General features: G+C 48.1%; 1 long non-coding RNA gene across 3 annotated transcripts in view; it reads left to right on the top strand.

Annotated features, from left to right (window-relative positions):
• The window catches only part of LOC121141552, a 156858-nt gene extending 137475 nt beyond the window's left edge, over nt 1–19383 (top strand). For all 3 annotated transcript variants that reach the window (XR_005878495.1, XR_005878494.1, XR_005878496.1), the window contains 2 exons: nt 8007–8291; nt 9000–19383. This is a non-coding gene — a long non-coding RNA (uncharacterized LOC121141552). The remainder of the gene's footprint in view (nt 1–8006; nt 8292–8999) is intronic.
• Nucleotides 19384–19833: the final 450 nt, after the last annotated feature.

The following is a 19833-nucleotide window of genomic DNA, read 5'->3' as shown; positions in this document are numbered from 1 at the left end:
CTGAGAGCCCAGCTGCAGTCTAGAGGAGCAGTGGTCCCGTCAAGAACAAAGAGTGCATAGGTCCAGCTTCCCTTGTCATCGTGGCACAGGTGCCACATGGCCATGTGGGGCTGGCACTGGACAGAGCAGCAGAACCTTGTGGGTACCATTTCCACTGGTGGGCCCACCCTAACTGCAGTGTTCTAACGGGGGAGGGGGAGTTGGATGCAGAAGAAAGGTAATGAAAGGGAATGATGTAAGAGCTGGGTATCCAGCAGGGGTGTAGCTCAGGGCCTGGAATGCTTACTTGGCATGCAGGCTTGATACCCAGCATGCCGAAAGGAAAACAAAACAAAACAAAAAAACCAAAACCCGGTGAATTTCAATGATCGATAATAACCAAGTTCAAGTTCAGGGTTGACATTAGCCTTAGCTGGGTTAGAATAATGCTTTTTATCAGTCGCCCAGCTTTGTCATTTGCAGTGGGGATTCCTTAAGTCCTATCCCTACTCAGGACCCCTGGCTTTATCACCTCCTCCATGTGTATGGTTCCCAGTCCTCCCATTTTGAGAGTGGCCAAGAGCACGTGGCAGCAGGACAGTGAGACTGGTCTGAATGCTAACAGCAAGTTTAACAATTATAGGCAAGGGGAAAGAATAAAAGCAATGGAGGACAAATCTGGATTTCTTTACGTACCTCTCAGGCGTGATCTGAAAGAGAAAGGACTGTGGAAGGGGCTTCATATCCTTTGTTGGAAAAGTTCTGGGTTCATTTTGAAATAGAATACACCAGGGAAGGGGTGGAAGGGGTCTCAGTCCTTCCTGTGTGGCTGCTCCTATTCTCTTTGGTTTAAGGATGAGTCCAAGAGAAACCAACCTAAGCTGTCCAGGATTCTGTAACCTGTTAGTTATCCCTCCCAAAATTGAGTCCTGATCTGACTGATTAAGCTCAGGTGTCTCCAGTGAGCTAGTCTAAATCTGGAGTATTTTCCTATTGGAAGGAAAGAGGGACCTTGCTCTGAGTCCTTTCCAACCTTGTAGGATAACCACCTCGTGTTGTTGCTAATCTAGTTTGTTCATTCATGCATCCACGTATGCATCATCCACCCATCCATCCATCCATCCACCCATCCATCCATCATGTATATATCCCCTCATCATCCACTCATCATCCACTTATCATCTATCTGTCCACTCGTTTTCTATCCACTCACTCATATAACCATCCACAATCATCTAGTCATCCAAGATCATCTATCATCTACATTTACCCATCCACCCACCAATTACCTACCTATCCACCCATATATCCATTTACCCATCTATCCATCTACCTACCCATCATCTACCCACTTATCTAGTCACCCATCCATCCATCCATCCACCCACCCACCCATATGTCCATCCATCCTTTGATCCATCTACCCATCCATATGCCTTTTCACTGCAGACAATAATCTTGGCACTCTCAGAAGAAAGATGACACGGCTGTCCCTCTAGTCTTCAGCTAGCAGCTGCCAACTGTCAGACCTGACTAGAGAACAGAGTGTTCCAGCCCCAGTAAGAGACATAGTGGATGAAGAGACTCAGGGAGCTTGGGCGTGGGGTACTTATTATCTCCAAAGTCCATCTTTAGGAACAGTCCACCGGAGGATTAACAAGGGACCCAGGTTACGGGTTCGGAAGGGTCTTTGATCTACCTATAAGTTAATGCTCTCCAGCGGTGAACTGCAAAGCAGCCCCACCCGGTCCTGAGATAACAGGCTAGTGCAATCACAAACTAGCCGCCTCTGATAATGCAGGGTTTTATTGAGGTCTGGTTCCTCGCCCAATGGGAACACATCCGGCAAACATCAAAGGGAGCAGGCGTCACCTTGTGCAAAGAATCCTGGGCCCTCAGGTGTGTGCGTGTCAGGAAGGGTACATGTGTGGCTGTGTGTGCACAAGCCAGCCCGTTGGCAATTATCATTCTGTAGGTCAGAGGCCACCAGTCCCAAAGGGACTTTGACAAGCAACCAATTCCATTTCCTCTTCAGACTGGCCCAGCTCCTAAGATTTCCTTTCAGATGGTCAGGTCACATCATGAAGATGAAGGCTACTCTTGTGTCTCTTTGTCCCAAGTGCGTTCGATGGGGTGCTCAGTAAAAATGAAACCAACAAGCTTACTGTTTGTGACTGTGAGATTTGCTTCTGTGCAGGCTTTGGAAGACTTTGGCATGACCTCAAAGATACATGTCTCACCCATGATAATGGAAGAAACTGGTTGGGATGGCAAGAGGCAGAGTGTGTACTTTTGTGGTGGGAGAGTTAATGGGTGAATTGGCTGTGCTGTGGTCCCAGTAGAGGGTTCCTCTGCTCCCCCAGGCAGAGCCTGGTGGCCTGCTGTTTGGGGGTTTTGTTTTGTTTTTCAGGATGCTGTGTGTTATGAATCGATCTCTGGAGACTAGCACAGAGAAACACCACAATACAAACAGAACATCTGGAAGCTTTCTCAGGTTTATTTTTGAACATGTTTTCAGGAGGCAGGACATTTGCACAGACTGGTGGGGCACTAGGAATCTGAGTCAAATGGGAGAGGGATTCTGCTCAGTGTATGAGAGGAAGTAGGTGCATGGAGAGACAACATTGCAGAGCAACAAAGTCCTTGACTCTGAGAGTTCCTGTTGCGCAGAGTGTACCAAGTTCCTAGGAACAGCCAGGACCTGGGCTGGGCTTGGGGTGGGGCTTGGGCTGGGACCCGGACTGGGAACTGGATTCCTAGCCTCTTTGGTTCTGCTGAATCAGAGCAGCTGTGTTTCTTCATTCTTCCCCAAGCAGCTGTAAGAGAGCTGCATGGTAGACGGTTGGACCCTTGGGAAGGGATGGAGTCAGTAGGCAGAGGCAATTCCTCTGCACTTCAGTCTCCTAGAGACACACTGGCTTCCTCTGTACTCCTCATAAGCTTACACCTGGCCCTTCATCGTTTCACCTGGACCTCCAGGTGGGGCTGAAAAAAAATAGGCAAGAAACGGGGAAGTCATTCATTCCAGTCCTGCCCTGATGTGGCACACCTAAGACCATCAGAATCTGGTAGCTGCTGCTCCATCATCATCTTCCTCCTCCTCCTCCTCCTCCTCATCATCATCATTTTGAGCAGTGTCTCACTATATAGAACTGACTGGCCTGGAGCTCACTGTATAGACCAGGCTAGTGTTGAACTCAGAGATCCTCCTGCCTCTGCCTCCTGAGTGCTGGGATTGAAGATGTATGTCATCACCACCCAGCTCCTGTATATGCCTCTCTGCTTCCTCGTTCTCTGGTTCTTCCTGCTCCTTCCGATCCTCCTTTCCTCCCTCTCATCTTCTCCTCATCTCTTCCTCCTCCTCTTCTGCCTCCTCCCTTTCTTCTTCCTCCCTCCTTCACATCCTCCCTTCCCTTTGACATCTCAGACTTCATGACTTGAGCCAAGAGGACTAAAGGGAAAGGCTGGCCTTCCAAGTCAGTGCGTCTGTCTACACCACGCTTGCTCAGGACTTATTTGTGCACCACTTCTAGGAGACTCGGTCTCACGGCAGGTGGCAGACCTGCGGGACTTCTGTCTCGGCAGTCTTCCTTCTTCTGGGGTGTTCCTGCACCTTTGTTGCAGGAGGTGTGTACTTGGGGCTGGACCCTCCAGGGTCTGTTGACCTCCGAACTGTGCCCGCCCAGCTATGGTCTTCTGTAATGGTCTCTACTCGCTCTAAAGAGGGGACTCTTCATGAGGGGTGAGGGCTATACGTCTCGGTGGATATAAGAGAAAATCTCAGAGTCCCACACCTAGGCATGGGCAGCTAATGACTCTTGAGAGAGGAAAAGTTAGCCTCTGATTGGTTAGTCAATATAAAGTGGTAAGCCCCGAAATTATAGGCATACAAACAATAAAAATGACAATGGTCTGATCTCTCTCTCTCTCTCTCTCTCTCTCTCTGTGTGTGTGTGTGTGTGTGTGTGTGTGTGTATGTGTGTAACAGTAATTGAACAAAAGGGAGGTGGGGCAGGGAGTATGGGAAAGGTTGGAGGGAAGAGGGGAATGATGTAATCATATTTTAATTTAAAATATATTAAATAAAAAAAGTTGGCTCAGCCTTCCATGGAGGCAGATTGGGAATGAAGAAGTGAATGGCATCGATGTCTCTCCAGGAGAAAGAGCTGACACCTTTGGACTTAATCTTTCCTCTTAAGGGCTCAGCTTCCTTCATCCCAGTCAGTTATAGACCACCCATGGTCCAGCTCCCCTTCAGGGTACATTAGATGCACACAGACTCTGCCTGCTCGGGTCACATCCTGGATTCCAGGTTAGCCACTGGGAAGGAACTCATCTCCTGCTTCTGAGCAAACCCCACTGCCCTGATGCTGTCTTTAGTCAGTCCCTTCTTTCTGTGGGGCAAGTTCACACGTGTTGATGGTACTGGGACTCTGTGTATTACAGAGGAAGCTGGGGTTTTGCATAATTATTCATATGGGAGACAGAAGGGTGTCCTTATGGGAAATGCTTGACCTAGCTGCCAGGAATTGCACCCCATCTGTCCACAGGGGTGCCTGCTCCTGAGGCTGTCCACCCCACTCTCAGTACAGCTTTGTCCTGGAAGCACCTGCATCTTCCCCATCATCCAGACTCAGCACCTCCATGCAGCCTACAGCAGTCTTTGCTGAGGGCCCATGCCAGTCGCAGCAGTCCTCAGCAGGGCACACACTGGATCCACCTGGGGAACGTTGACTCTAGGTTCCGCCCTCATCCATGTTGACTTCCTGGGAGCTGGGAAAGTCCTGGCCATTGGAATTTCGGAAAGCTTCCCAGTAGGGTTGTAATGTGTTTCTAGGGTCAAGAAACAACTGAGGGCTGTGGAGAGGCTCTGTGGATTAAGCATGTGGAACACATGTGTGAAGACTTGAGTTCTAATCCCCAAACTCACAAATAGCTGGGCAAGGGTCTGTAAAGTACACAAATGTAATTCCACGGCAAAGAGGGAGGTAGCAGCAGGAAGTCACCTGAAAGTTTGCAGGACAGCTATGTGGAATGGTGACAAATACACAAGACCCTGTCTCCACTAAGGTGGAAGGCTGAAACCCCCACAGGCAGCCCTCTGACCTCCACAAGTATGTGATGCTCCCGACAAAGACTGTTTTTTTTTTAAATAAGGGAGTTGGAGAGATGGCTCAGTGCTTAAGAACACACGTTACTCTTGGAGAGGACCAAATTAGGTTCCCAGCACCCACACTGGGTAACTTAAAACCACCTTAGCTCCAGCTCCAGGGGGTCCAACAAAAGCTCTTCTGGCTTTCAAGGGCACATCTATGCACTTGTCATATACACATGCGCACACACACATAAAATAAAATCTTTAGGAAAAATAAAGGAACCTGGAGAACCAGGGCAGAGTCTCTCAACTAGAAGCAATGTTGTGTCCCCACCCTCTATTCTTTTCATATGGCAGTGTCTGAGACACTTCTTATCATCGTCCCTCTGGGGCAAGGGTGCTTGTGTATCCAGGGACACCACCAAATCCCATGGTGCATAGGAAAGTGGTGGGCTTCACATGTTCCTGGTAGATCAGGGTTCACACACTGGAGAGCACATGGGGTGACTGGAAGATATGTGTATAGCAGGGGCCTTGGGTGTGACTTGGTATGTAGAGCACTTGTCTTACTTGTACAAAGCCCTGGGTTCCATCCCTAGATTCTTAACTAGTTCCTGTGTGATCATGAAGCTGTTGGCCCAGGTCTATGGACTGAAAAATTCATCGTGATGATTAGAAAACGCTACAACAGAGAATAAAGACAGAAGAGCCTTTCCCTTGCATAACAGAAATCATAAAGGAAACCATCCATGCCAATCAAGCATCACTAGAGTGGCCAGAATCCAGCCCCGCCTTCTCTTAACCATTATAGGATATGATTGTCTCTAGTAGACCAATATGGCTGCTGTAGGACCAGCCATCGTGACCTTATTAAAACAGGAGGGAATAAAGATGGACTGGCTTGAGGCTCCCTAAGAGCAGCCTGCCCTGAACTCCAGTAGCTTTACTTGCATCTCAGTGGTCAGCTCTTATATAGCTGTCCTTGTCACACAAGAATCTGAACTCCATCACACTAACGTTGTATTAACAAACAGAAAGGGTGGGATAGATATTGGGGCGGGCAAGGAGAAGCCGCTTTGACTGGCATCTGAAAGCCTAAGCTGTCCTAAGCATTATCATTTCATTAGCATCCGCCATTCACCAGATGGTTTCCATGTATTATCTCATTTAATCCCAAGAACTTCGTAAGGTGGATGATAATATTATTTTTATTTTACAAGTGGCAAAATAAGCCCCCCTTTCAGAGATTAAGCCACTGCCCAAGTCCCTGGGAGTAAATGCTGTCATTTAACAGGCTGCTTCATAGCTTGGGCTTCCTTCTTGACTCAGTTGCTCTTAGAAGCCTGCCTTTTTCTTAGTCTGCAGGATCTTGGCTAGTCTCACTGCTAGTGATGAATTTGCCTTTCCCATTGCTTCTTGGAAAATCTTTGGGGATGGAGGTTGGGTCTGGTAAGTTGGCTCAGTGGTACAAGGCTTGCCTGACATATTTGTAGCCCTAGGCTCCATCATTACATGGTGAAAAATGTCTTAGTGGAAGTGTGGGCAGACACAGTACTGTCTGAGGCTAAAGAGAAGGTACCTACAGAACTGATTTCCTCTAGACACTCCGGGGGAGACACGATTGCCTTCACTGTCCCTGGTCCTCAGGACCCCCTCCTGGAGCCTGCCAAGCTCTCTCTTCCATTCCCACACCTCTCCTTCTGTGCTCCACCCCTTGCGTCTTTGATGATGCTGAGGGTGACCCAGAACTCCTGTCTCAGACCGCTGACCTCACACTGTCCACGCATCTCTTTTTTGTCATGCAAGGTTACATGAAGGATAGCATCTTTCAATGTCTCCTTTTTTTCCCCCTTCTACTGGCTGCTGCAAACTACATAGATTGTACGCGTACTTGGGCAGGGAAGCTTTAAAAGCGGACAGAAGGTAGGCCTGGCAATTCATGCTTGTAATCCCAGCACCCAGGAAGTGGAAGCAGGAAGATTGCTTTAAGTTCAGAGCTAGCCTGGACTACATTGGGATTGCCAGGCCATGCTGTACTGCAGAGTGGGAGACCCTGTCTCAAAGATGACAACAAATATAAGAGGCCAGATATGAGGACCAAGGCAAGGCCGTGGGGTGGGTACCTTGTCTACTCTGTCAAAGCAACACATAGGAAGACGGTCCAGCACAGAGGGCAAGGAGAGAGGGTTCCTCCCTGGGTGTGATTGTGTCACCTTGATAGAGTGGCTTCATATGTGGCCCAAGATGTCATCGGGAGGGGAATTCCCAGTAGATACTATAGTTTTCTACACAGCAAGCTTCGTCAACCTTGGCTGCCATCCCTGTGACTTTTTCAGCTCCCAAACTTCTTTTTCAATCCCTGCACCTCTTTCCCTCTTTCCTTCCCTCCGGGATGACAGAGGTAAGGGCTCTAGGAACATTTCGACACGGGCGGGGAGAACTTCCCCATGCCAGAACCCCACTTCCTACCAGAGGTCAACTCCCCACCTCCCCCCCCACACCCTCCCTCTGTCTACTTCTACCCTCTGAGGGCGCCGGTCTGGGGCCTTGAGTGCTTTGCTTTGGATTTTGTTTGGTAAATTCCTCATGGCGGTCTGTCTGTGCTGAATGTCCTGCTGTCAGCTGCGTGGAGTTGCTGAGCAACAAGAAGGAAACCCCATCACTGCCAATTAACTTGCCAGCTGCGTGGCCTGTCTCCTGGGCGAAAAGGCTTGTGGGGATCTAGGAGACAGCCCTGGGGGCTGGTGCAGAAGGAGAAAGGAAACTGGGGGAAAGTTAAAGAACTCTGGGGTTTGGGGGTATGCTTTGGGTCCAAATGTGAAGGAGTATGTGAAGGGGCTGGGGGGGGCTACTCCTGGAATGAGTAGGACCACCGGTCAGAACTCACTTTTTTAGTCTGTGATTTTGAAGTTAAGATTGTCCCCTTCCCCAGCTCTCTTGCAGATATGTCTTCAAGCATCTTCTGCCCCGGGTGTCCCCATCACTCCACTCATCACTTTGGGCCTCATGGTGGCTGCTCTATCCTGCCAAGAAGACATGTCACCCAGACATTTTCACATTGAGCCTCTGGAACCCAACTCCTCAGGGCGCTACTATCAGCTATGGATACCCTGGCTTCTGGCTTGATCATGAGACACAACTCCTTGCCTGCCATGACCTGTGTGGATGATACTTACCTGACTGGCTTAGTTTAGATCTGAGCATCTCTCCCCACAAGGTACCTACAGATGGCCTGCTCACATTTCTCATCCTGGACTGATGGTGGTTGCCGAACCCAAGACCTGTAAAGCAGCTGCCTTCATAGGCCAACACCATCTCCAGTGGCCAGACCCAGTCAGCACTGAAGTGGGGTATTCCCCAGAGGGACTCAGTGATTTGTTGTTCAGCATTGTGGGTGATAAGAAGCGGGAAGGATCTGTGAGGAGTGTGCACCTGCCCTCATCTATTTGCCCTCAGACTGGGAGGGCAAATGTGTTCTGTGGGAGCCCTGTCCATTCTGAGTCAATTATTCTACAGTGGGGACGCATGGAGTCTACTGCAACCATTTTTATGTCATCCTCTGAGGGACCCGTGTGTGTTCTGAGCCAGTGTTTCTACGGTCAGGATGCATGGACTCTGCTGTGACCATTTGTATGGAAAACTGGACCCCATTGTTCTGGGGACACTAGCGTGTGTCTGTGCACACTCATCTATCAGCTCTGAGTGTGGCACTAGGGTGTATGCACCAGGCTTCTTGGGGATGCTCCAGTGAGCAGGGAGTTTTCCGGGGAACAAGACATAAGCCTCGCTTTCTACCAGCCCTTAGCTGGAGCACTGTGTGCTGTGTTCAGATACTGCAGAACTCTGTGGCATAGAGTTGGAAAAGGGAAGTCTTGTGGAAAGAGCAGATGCCACCACCTAACTCGTGCTGTCTTTTGGTCCACAGGCCTAGACGGAGGCTGACCAAGGGCTGTTCCTGCTCACCCATGCTACTCACCAGCAGCTCCCTGGAACCGTGGAAACTATGTCCCTGGCCCTCCTTTTAGGACTTGGCTGAGATCAGGCTACTTCTTGGGAGGCAAGAGGCCTGGATTCAACTGAGGAACATTATTGTGGAAAATAGAGAAACTTCTAGACTGTGAAGATATTTGAGAAGCAATGATCTGTGTTGACTTGAGTGAACAAAGACATACATCTCTGGATGTTCCCCACAGCTGGGGAAGGCTCACTATCCCAACTCATCTACAGTCTCGTAGAAGACAAGTCCCTGATGCCACTACCCGGGATACTCTTCTCCACCCCGCCCTTGTCCCAGGCACCACACCCTTCCCTGCCTGACCCTACCTCGCCTTTGGACCCAGAAATTCTTCTTATTTGCTCTATTATCTTCGAGCCGGATGCAGAGTGAATAGTTAACTATGCTTGAGTTGAATGGGATCTAGATTTTGTTGTTGTTTTTTCTGTCCCTTGTAAAGGGGTCATTCTCTGTGCATGGCATGCAGCCCGGCAAAGGTATGTGACTCCAGAGTGACACGAGCGTCATCATGAAGGTTCCGTGGGCTCTTGGAGGTCAGGGCAAGTGGAGATGACTGAGCAGGGGAGTTGAATATGGCTGGTGCTTGCTGTGGTCTTGCACGGGTTGGATTCCATGCAGGTGTACATTTGGACTGGTAGAGGTGAAGCCGTCTTCCGTGACACGAAAGGGATGCGCTAAAAGACCTTCTTCAAAGGTGGCAGTTGGCAGTCAGTTTACCCAGGTGCTGTGTAACTGAGCCGCCAGCTCCGTTAGTTGTGCCTTCTGAGGACATCCTCCCCCTGGCATGTGCTGCCGGAAGCTGGAGCCTTCTCTGTCTTCTCCTCTGTAGCCTCCACTTGTGCAGCTGGAAATCCTTCCTAATCCTGTCATGATTCCACCTTCTTGACTGCGCACTCGAGAATGTTTGAGATTTTTTTATGCATAAAATGGATTGATAGTTTGTTTATGTAAGGCAGTCCAAGCTTCCTTGCATTGTCATTGGTGGATTTCTATGGCTGTTCAGTGACTTTGCAGTGGGGTATTGACTTTGGCCGCTCAGATTCTCCATGGTGGAATTGAAGAGACCTCCTAAAGATGTTTAATGCTGCTGAAACACAAAGAAGGCTTACAGATTCCCTCCCTCCTCCTTCCCTCCCTAAGCACACAGTGGCATCATCTGTATTGCATGAGCGTCTTCAGGTTTTAAGAAATGGTAACCCATTCTTATCGGCTCTATAGGTCTTTTCTAACAGCGGATAAGGCAATAGAAATGGTTGGAGGGGCTGCCCAGGTGGCCTGCCCCGTAATCCCATAGTTATACCATGTGCTCCAGAGCAACAGGGATGACAAGGACAGTAGCATCCGGACTGTCATGCTCCTCCATATGTAGTAGGAAATTGTGTTCCTAACTCCCACATTCCACTCTGTGTGAGGCTGGGGAGATCCAGTCATCCCAGCCTGCCAAGGACAAGGTATTTCTTGGTACAAAAGATTTGGGGGAGCTAAACCTGGGGGCTGACTTGAGAAAAGTTGGTCATCCTACTGAGTGAACCAGTGACCATATCTCTTCGGCTGTTGCAGCAAGGGAAAACTTCTAGTTGCTTGGCCTTTCAGAGCTGTATGTCTGGTCACTCATTGGACACAAGACAGAGCATATCAGATGCCTCATCCTGGCCAAATCTGTTACTTGTAAAATGGTAAATTTATCTTGCACTGAAGAAAATCTGAAGTATGATGGGTCAGTTAAGACTATGTCCTTCTGAGGACTGTTGTATACTGAGGGCACAGCAGAAATTCAAAATACCAGGGATTGCTCTAGGGCAGTTCTATATAGGTGACACTTACCTTTTATTAAAAATGAAACTGCTCTTGAAGAAGTAAACCCACAGCCACCAGGATAGTACAGGATGCATGGAACCGTGTGTGTGTGTGTGTGTGTGTGTGTGTGCAACACCTGTGCAAACATGTGCTATATAGAATAAACGAAGATCAAAAATTTGCATCTTTGCTAGACAGAGACAAAGAGCTGAAATCTTAGGGACAATGTCTGGAAAGCAAGGAACTTGGCTAGGAGACTTCCTGGAAGTCCTTTGAAGTGTAACTTTTATTTAGACTATCAAGGGCATTTCGGCAGGGGATAAGTGTGTACTTTCTCTCTAGAGTCCTCCCCGATAACCCTGATAACCTGGCTTCAACTCAGAAACCACTAAGTGGGACCTCCCAGCTCCCCTTTCCCTTCTCAGTCACTGGCATCAGGGAGCTGGTGGAACTTTAAGGAGGTAGGGAAGGGCGGAGTCATGCCAATCCAATTTGGGGTGTTCATGACAAGTAAGAACAATTGAAAGGTAAATTACAGGTTCTTTTGCAACTTGGAAAAGCCAGGTTTTCAGGATCACCTGGCATCTGAAGTTGTTGCTGCCTGTCAGGGCTTCCAGCCCCCATCTTTCGGGTGAAAGCTAAGCATGAGGGTCCATGATACTGCAGCATGACCTCCCGCTAATCCTTCTCATCTTGAGTTGCGAGGCCACAGGGGATTAATTGCATACTAGGGTAGTGATGAGCATCCAGGCATCCAGGGCTTTTGGCATTATTCTTTCATTGGGAAGAATGCTAGCCCATATCCTTCTCTTTGGGCACCATCTTTGAAAAGATGACCATGGGTTTGGGGAGATGACTCAATGAAGAAAGTGTGTGAGGACCAGTGTGTGGTGGTGCATTCATTAACCCAGTGCTTGGGAGACAGATTCCTGGGCTTCACTGCTCAGTCAGCCTGGCCTACTTGGCAAGTTCTAGGCCAATGAGAGACCCTGTCTCAAAAAGCAAAGAGGCTAGCGAGATGGCTTGGTGTTTAAGAATGCTTGCTGCTCTTGCAGAGGACCCCAGTACAGTTCCCAATCCCCACACCAGGCAGCTCACAACTGCCTCTAGCTCGAGTTCCAGGAGATCACACACCCTTTCGACCTCCACAGGAACCTGCTCTGAGAGAGAGAGAGAGAGAGAGAGAGAGAGAGAGAGAGAGAGAGAGAGAGAGAGAGAGAGAGAGAGAGAGAGAGAGAGAGAGAATTCAAAATTAATCAAGGTGGGTAACTCTTGAGCAGCAACACTTGAGGTTGTCCTTTGGTCTCTGCTCAAACACACATGTGCGCGCATGCATGCTCACTCTCTCTGTCTCTCTGTCTCCCTGTCTCTGTCTCTCCCCCACAACACACACACACAACATTCACTCAAAGATGATCATGTTTCAGCTGACCCCCTGCTTGTGTACTCCGTCACCCTTTGAAGAAGCTTTTCCATTGAGATAGAAGCAGCTGCTTCCCGCTCTCTTCTCCTCCACAGAGAGTCCCAGGATCACAGCAGCTTAAGTAACCTACCTCATCAGTTTCTTGGGTCGATCTATTCACACAGGAATCTTCTTTTAAATTCTGTTCAGATGCTATCCAGGCCTGGGGAGGCAGCCTTATGTTGAGAGGGAGCTGTGAGGGAGGCTGAACAGTATTCCCTACAACGGTGAGAAGAAGAGACTTTGAAAGAGCAAGTCAGAGGCTGTCACATGGCCATGATTGTCAACTCCTCAACGACATTTTGAGCTAACATATTTTGCCTTCTTCCCTAATCAGTCTCTTATTTTTGGATCCTAATGGTATGTGTATGCTGGTTTAAAATGAAAATCACAGGGCAGGGAAACAGGAGACCTGAGATTTTGATGTCAGAAAGTCCCTCATTTTAGCTCCTTGTATTTAACATGCAGGGCTGGGCACAGGTGCCTAGGACCATCTCCTGATGGCATCCACATTGCTGTTGTATTTGAAGCACAAGCCATCAGTTTTCTAGGAGTTGATGTCTTAAAGATCTACTGTATTTTCCATAGTGGAAGAGACCATTAGCTGATATCCATGGGACAATGGAAATCACCCATCCCCGTGCTGGTCACTGTCAACCTGGTCATTACCCCGTTATCATGATCATGACTATATTTCAAATGTCCACACCCCTGGGATCTTATGGGGGCATTTGAACTTGACTCCAAACCGTAGGAACACTCTGCTCTACAAACAGACTTGGGGACCTTTCTATGGAGATTCGAGTATGGAATTACTAGAGATGGGAAGACGTTTATGGGAATGCTTGGCCTCCTGCTCAGGAGACCACAGGGCAAAGAGTGACTTTGGAAATGACCACCCACGCTGGATGAGAGCCTTAAAGAGTAGACTTGTCATGAGGAGGGGTGCCTAAAGAGATCCTTGAACTTGTGATAGGTTGAGGAGCGGTCTGGATACCTTGGATCTAGTCCTTTGCTTCAGCTAACTCAAGGTCATTTGTCAGTCAGTCCACCCTGCCTCTGTGGCTCAGTTGTTTTTTTTCCGTACATGCAATGGAGCAGGAAAGTAAAGAAGTTGCCTGTGAATAAGGTTTGTCGCCCGGCCTGCCCTGGCTGCTGTCTATTTCCTGATCGGTAGCTCATTGTCCCCTCAGCTGCACAAGTTGGAATTAGGGCTGTCCCATCCCAGGGAAGTCCATTACCAAAGAATACTTCAAAGATGTTTGCACATCTTGTCAGTTGCACTGAGCATGAGTTCGTTGAAGGAAAAGGCAAATAGACACACAGCTTGTGACAGGAGGGGTAGTGGGGGCTGTTTAACCCTGAGTGACTGCAAGTCAAGGGGAAAAAAAACCCAACTCTGCCTGTCATTTTGACCAATAAATAAAAATGGGGAGTGCTGAATGGTTAAAACCATAGGGGATTTATTAGTTTGCCTAGTGAAGGGCAAATATTAAGTCTGAAATTGACCCATCCTAGGACCTGCCTTTTGGCTTTTGTGACCTGCCAGGCGCTGATCTCTGCAGACTCCAAAGTTACTAAGTTCTGTCCGGTTTCTTTTTTAAAATTGTTGTCTGTCTCCCTCTTGCTCTCTCCTTTACCTATCCTTTCCACCTCCCGCCCTTCCCAGAAACTCAAGCGTGGGTTTTGGAGGAGGTGGAAGACTGTCTGATCATAAAGTTTTCTGTTCCAAGGGCTCTGGCTGGCCTGGGGTTGAGCTGCCTGCAATTCGGTGGCCTTGGGGAGTGAGCTTACTAGGTTGTCTTACAGATTCTCCGTCTTCTGACCTGGACTTCAGAGTGCTAATAGGCAAGTGGTAGAAAGACCAGACCATAGCTATTTATAAACCATAGCTTGCTGTCCTAGGAGACCATACCTGCTTATCCATGACAGGCAGCTTCAGCAGGCATGTCGAGAGAGAGGTACTATTTAATGAGGGGTCCATGACTATTAGAACAGAGGGGATGAGCAGTCTACATAGCTTCCAAGAACCAGGCAGCATATGAGCATCCCCAGTAGCAAGCAGTCCACTGCATTTGTGGGGTGCTTGGGTCTCCCTTGGGGTGCAGTACTGCAGGGCACATAGCTCCATATCAGACCCTCAGGGCTCTTATCTAGAGCTGCTCCAGGAGACTTCCTTCCCTGCCCCAGGCTTTACAGACAACTTTCCATCTATCGCTCATGCAGCCCACAGTGGGGAATGTTCTGGAAATGCTTCATGACGAAAGTCCCTCTCGTATTCCAGTAATGAGCTTTTATTGAATGGGGTGTGTTAGCTTTCCATAGCTTTAGCAAATACCAGAGATAATCGGCGTTTAAAGAAGAAGGGTTTATTTTGGCTCGTTGTTTTGGAGGTTCCGGTCAGAGCCATTGCTTGGGGACAGACCTGAGTGGAAACCTACGCCGCTCATTTCATGGCTGCATAGAGAAAGAAGGTCCCGAGCCCCACAGTTTCCCCAAGAGCATTTCCCCAATGGCATGAAGACTTCCCAGGAGACCCAGACCTTAACACAGAAGCCTTTGGGGTGTGTGTGTGTGTGTGTGTGTGTGTGTGTGTGTGTGTGTGTGTGTGTGTGTGTGTTGGGGGGATGTTCCAGATTCAAACTGCAGCCTACCATGTGATTTCAAATGCTTTGTGCCTCTGTATGGAAGAGCCCATGTTTTGAAGGATAGCTGGTAGGCACCAGGGGAAAAGCTTGTCTCCCGCGCACCCTTTTCTAGGAAGCCTTCCTTGATTTTTCCTTCCCTCTAAATCAGTTGGGACAGCCCTCTCATATTTTATGAAGCATGTTGCAGCATGTATGTATGTATATATGTATGTTTGTATGTGTCCCTTCTCCCATGACAGTATGTTAGTATTGAATTAACTACTTTTAGGTTGAATTATTGTGGGTGTCTGCTCTCTGCTTTTCTGTCTCCTCTTACCTCTTCTGTTAGAACAAGAGCCCAATTATTTCCTGTTGATTAGAAGCTGACCCCAAATTGCCCCCATGGTGTCCAGCTCTCACAATGAACACTCTGGTCTGCTGTTCACAGACGCTCTCTGGTCATCAGAAGACAGGCCCAGAGGAGCCCAGTGCCTTGTCCAAGCCTTATACAGGTGAGGGCTGGTTTGCAGCAGCAGCGGGGTCACTGACACGGCAAATGAACAAACAAGATGTGGAGTTGACTTTCCCTGTTTGCAGTCTGTCACCGCGTGTAGTGCCACATCTGCCTGCCTTTTGTTTGCCTTCTAATAATCAATAAAGTGTTATCAGAACAACAGAAAATATGTGAGCCTGACTGTTTGGTTTCCATGAAGAAAGTGGAATGTGACTGGGTTTTCCTGGTCCAACTGCAAAGCTAGGCTCATGTAACTTCAAAGTTTAGATCAAGGAGCCGGGGACTTGGTTCCTTTGGTAGAGTGCTTACCACACAAGCATGAGGATTCTCCCAGTGCAGGGGAGGCAGAGACGGGAGTATCCTCGGAGCTGCCTAGCTAACCAGTGTATCGGAATTGGTAAGCTCTAGGTTCGGTGAGAGCCCTGTCTCAAAAAGTAATGGAACAGATTGAGGAGGACATTTTGGCCACAACATACAGATATCCTCACATACATGTGTGTGACCACAAATATACCATATATACCCATAAGGTTGAAGCCAACGTTCTAGAGAGTTTGACCTTTCTAGTGCTGAAAAATCAAGAAAAACAACAACAAAATCACATCTATGTGCTTCCCTGCTCTCAGGGATTTTCCATGTAAAGAGGCTGAACAATGCTTAGACATTTGAAAATCAGTCATGTTTGTCCAATGAACTTCTAGTCAGTATTCCCAACGTATCTGGGCAGGTGTTCCTTACTCTGTACTCTAATATAGACTTCCCCAGGATAATGCAGCCAGAGACATTGGATACTGTCCAGTGGACCATTTTCAGGGGTGTTGGATGCAGACTCCAGTGCATGCCATCTGTGGTCAAAACAGGGAGCAGGGGTACCACTTAAGGGTCAGCAGCCCCAGAAAGGAAGTGTCAGTGCTGCTTGCTGTCACATCTCTCCCTAGGGGAGGTCGCCACAACAGAGGGGGAGAAGAAATGAGTGTGACAGAAGATTTTTTTTCATTTCTTTGTGGCAAAAGACTCTCCAAAGTTCATCCCTTCTGAATTCTTACAAATATGGCAATAGTCTGGACAAAGGGGGCATCATCTGTAAACCAGAGTCACCAGAGGTGGCCTCAGAGAAGGAAGAAATGTTAGGAAATTCAGAAAGAAAATTGGGCAGTTCAGAAAGAAACGAAGTTTAGAACTTTAGTCTTAGAGCTCTGGGTAAAATGTCTATGTCTCACTTGAATCTCTCTCTCTCTCTCTCTCTCTCTCTCTCTCTCTCTCTCGTGTGTGTGCTCACCTATGTGTGTTCATATAGAGGTCAGGGGTTGACTCTGGGAGGTCTTCCTCAATAATAGCTTTTCTGCATCATCACCACCTTGAGATAGGGTCTCTCATCAAACCTTACCATTTTGGCTAGACCAGTTGACCATCAAACTCTGGAGATGCATCTGTCCCTGTCCTCCAGTGCTAAGATTTTAGGCCTTTAGGTGGGTTCTAGGGAATCCAAACTAAGGTCTTCATGATTTGTCAGCAAACACTTTACCCATTGAGCCCTTCCCCAGTCTTCTGTGTTAATTCCTTGAGGAGAATCCATTGAGAACTATTGTTCTTATAGGTAAGGAAACTAAGACCAAGAGCCAGGGATTTGTCAGAGCACACCACATTAGGCACCCATCTCTGAGCCCAGAGAGGATTCCTCTATATTATAGCCACCATGGTATTAGTCTTTGCTAGCTGCTATAACAAAACACCATCCAATCTCAGTGTCTACCTGAGGTTTTCTTGTCTACACTCTGGTTGAATGCTGAGTTGGCTTCAGTGGATGCAGAGAAAGCTCTTTGTAGCAATGTTGGGACCCAAGGAGCTCTTTTTTGTTTTTGTTTTTGTTTTTGAAGATAGGGTTTCTTTGTGACTTTGGAGGCTACCCTAGAACTCACTCTTGTAGACCAGGCTGGTCTCGAACACACAGAGATTCACCTGCCTCTGCCTCTGCCTCCCGAGTGCTGGGATTAAAGACTTGTGCCACCACTGCCCGGCGACCCAAGGAGTTCTATATAATAAAAAACCAGAGTCAGATATAGAGGGAAACGCTGAGAGATCAGAGAGGAGGAGCAAGCCACAGCACACCTTGCCTCCTAAGCATCTCAGCAGAGAAGAGAGTGATTTCCTGTTTCTCCCTGCTTATATCCTGTTTCTTCCCAGCTATATCACTTTCTGTCTATCTGTACAGACCTCCAGACCTCTATGGCTAGCTAGTGGCAAACTCCGTTCTCTGACCACGAAGCAGGCTTTATTTGTGCAAGAAAGATATAACCACACAGGACACTATTACTCTGATTCCCCTGCTTTTGCCAGTGGACTATGTAAGAATACCCTAGTGTATCACTTCTACAGCCTGGAAGGACCACCTTTCTCTTCTGTCCACATTGCATTGGCAGGAATTGGTCAGTATGTTCCACTTGAATGCAGGAGATCTGAGAAATTCCCAGCCCTGTCACACAAATGCTGGTGAACACCAGTGGTTTCTGCCACACACACCAAATGTCCACTGCGACAGTGTCCTTTGTTGCTTTCATCGTGGTGACCTTTCAGCTGCATAAATTCTGGCCTCTTGAATGTGCTGTTGTCACAGCTGGTATATGTAGGTTCTAAGGTGTAAGGAAAGCAAGACAGAGATGAAGCAAAGCAGAGCCCTGAGTTTCACTCACCTTCAGCGGTGACCTCGTGTGATTCATTCACTCTTTCTGTGCCTTGATTCCGTGTGTGTGTGTGTGTGTGTGTGTGTGTGTGTGTGTGCACATGTTGCATGTATATAAGCAGGCACTGATGCACATGTGTGTATGTGTGTGGAAGCCAGAGGGCAAACTCAGGTGTTATTCATAGGAGCTGTCCACCTTTTCTTATTTTTTTTAAGCAGGGTCTCTCGCTGACCAACCGCCAACTGGCCTGTCTGACTCCGCCTCCTCAATCCTGGGATTACAAATGTGTACATCTGTGCATGGCTTTGTACATGGGCACTGGGGCTGGAACTCCGGTCTCCATGCTTGCCTAACCTCACCAATTCAATCTACCAGCTGAGTCATCTCCCTAGCTCCAGTTTCCTCCTCTGCTCTGCTTCTAAGTGGTTCTGAAGTCTGACTGAGTGTTGGCACTTGGAACAGAACTTGAAGCAACAGCACTCCTTCCGTATGTCATCTTGGCTTTATTTATTCATTCAGGGCAAGTGTTCTTGATATCCATTGCTTGGGAACCAAGCAGGATGATTAATCTTAATTGTCAGCGTCACCAGAGTGACACGCAGCTAGAAGATAGTTCATAAGGCACACCTCGGAGTGTGTCTGCCATGGCTTGTGCAAGGGAGAGTAGATCATGGGCACTCTAACCTAGTCAATGGTTTGATCCTTGCCGGCTTTATAGTTGGTGACATCCCTAAGGAGTGGTGGAAGGTAGGAGGTGGCATCTGGTTTAAGGACACAGGTGCCTGGCTCATGTTTCCCTGATCACTTCCTGAATCTCTCTCTCCACTGCCCGTCTTCTATGGCGGGACACCTCTGCGTTGTGTCCCACCACCATGACACTTTGTGCCAGTATGCCACGGCCCAAGCAAACATGGACTGAACTCTCTGAAACCATGAGCCCAAATAGATGAGACTTTAGTTTTAGATTGTATTGCCATTATTTGGTCACAACACAAGTCTGACTAACATAAGAAGGGTTTGTAGAGCCACTGCCTGATGACTCAGTGAGTGAAGGCATTCACTGCCAGTACCGAGTTCAATCCCTGGAGCCGTGCAACGGAGCTAGAGAACTGACTCCTGCAAACTGACTCACTTGCTTTCGCATTATGTTATGGAATGCATGCATGTGTACATTCACACAATAGGTCAATAAATAAATGTTAAAACGTTTAAAGAAGTGTTTGGGGTTTTGAAATATGTACCTCTAAAACCAAGGTATCTTGGAGATGGGTCCACATCTAAACTCAGAACTATCTTACATTTCAAATGCACCTGACACACACAACCTGAAGTTAAGCTTGTATGGTAGTTTTTAAACATCTGTTTTTAGTGGAGCACATGTCATGAGGTCAGGTGTAGGATTTCCCACCTGCGAAGTCATGCAGTACTCAAGAGCTTTCAGACTGGGTGGTGGGAGGCATTTGGGGATTTGTACTTTTGTACTGAAGAGTCCCAATCTGTGCTCTGAGCAAGGAAGCACCTGGGTCTAGACAGGAACAAGTAGCTTCAGATGTGCAAAACCTCTGCTGTGCACCACGTGGTAGCCAGGCACAGTGGGATTTTGCTCAGTGGTTTTGTCTATGATTGGGAACAGTCGGGACTATGGACGCTGGCCTCAGCAGCC

Source organism: Mesocricetus auratus, unplaced genomic scaffold, assembly GCF_017639785.1.
Source record: "Mesocricetus auratus isolate SY011 unplaced genomic scaffold, BCM_Maur_2.0 Super-Scaffold_100007, whole genome shotgun sequence".
Lineage (NCBI taxonomy): Eukaryota > Metazoa > Chordata > Mammalia > Rodentia > Cricetidae > Mesocricetus > Mesocricetus auratus.
This window is presented reverse-complemented; position numbering and strand designations above follow the sequence as displayed.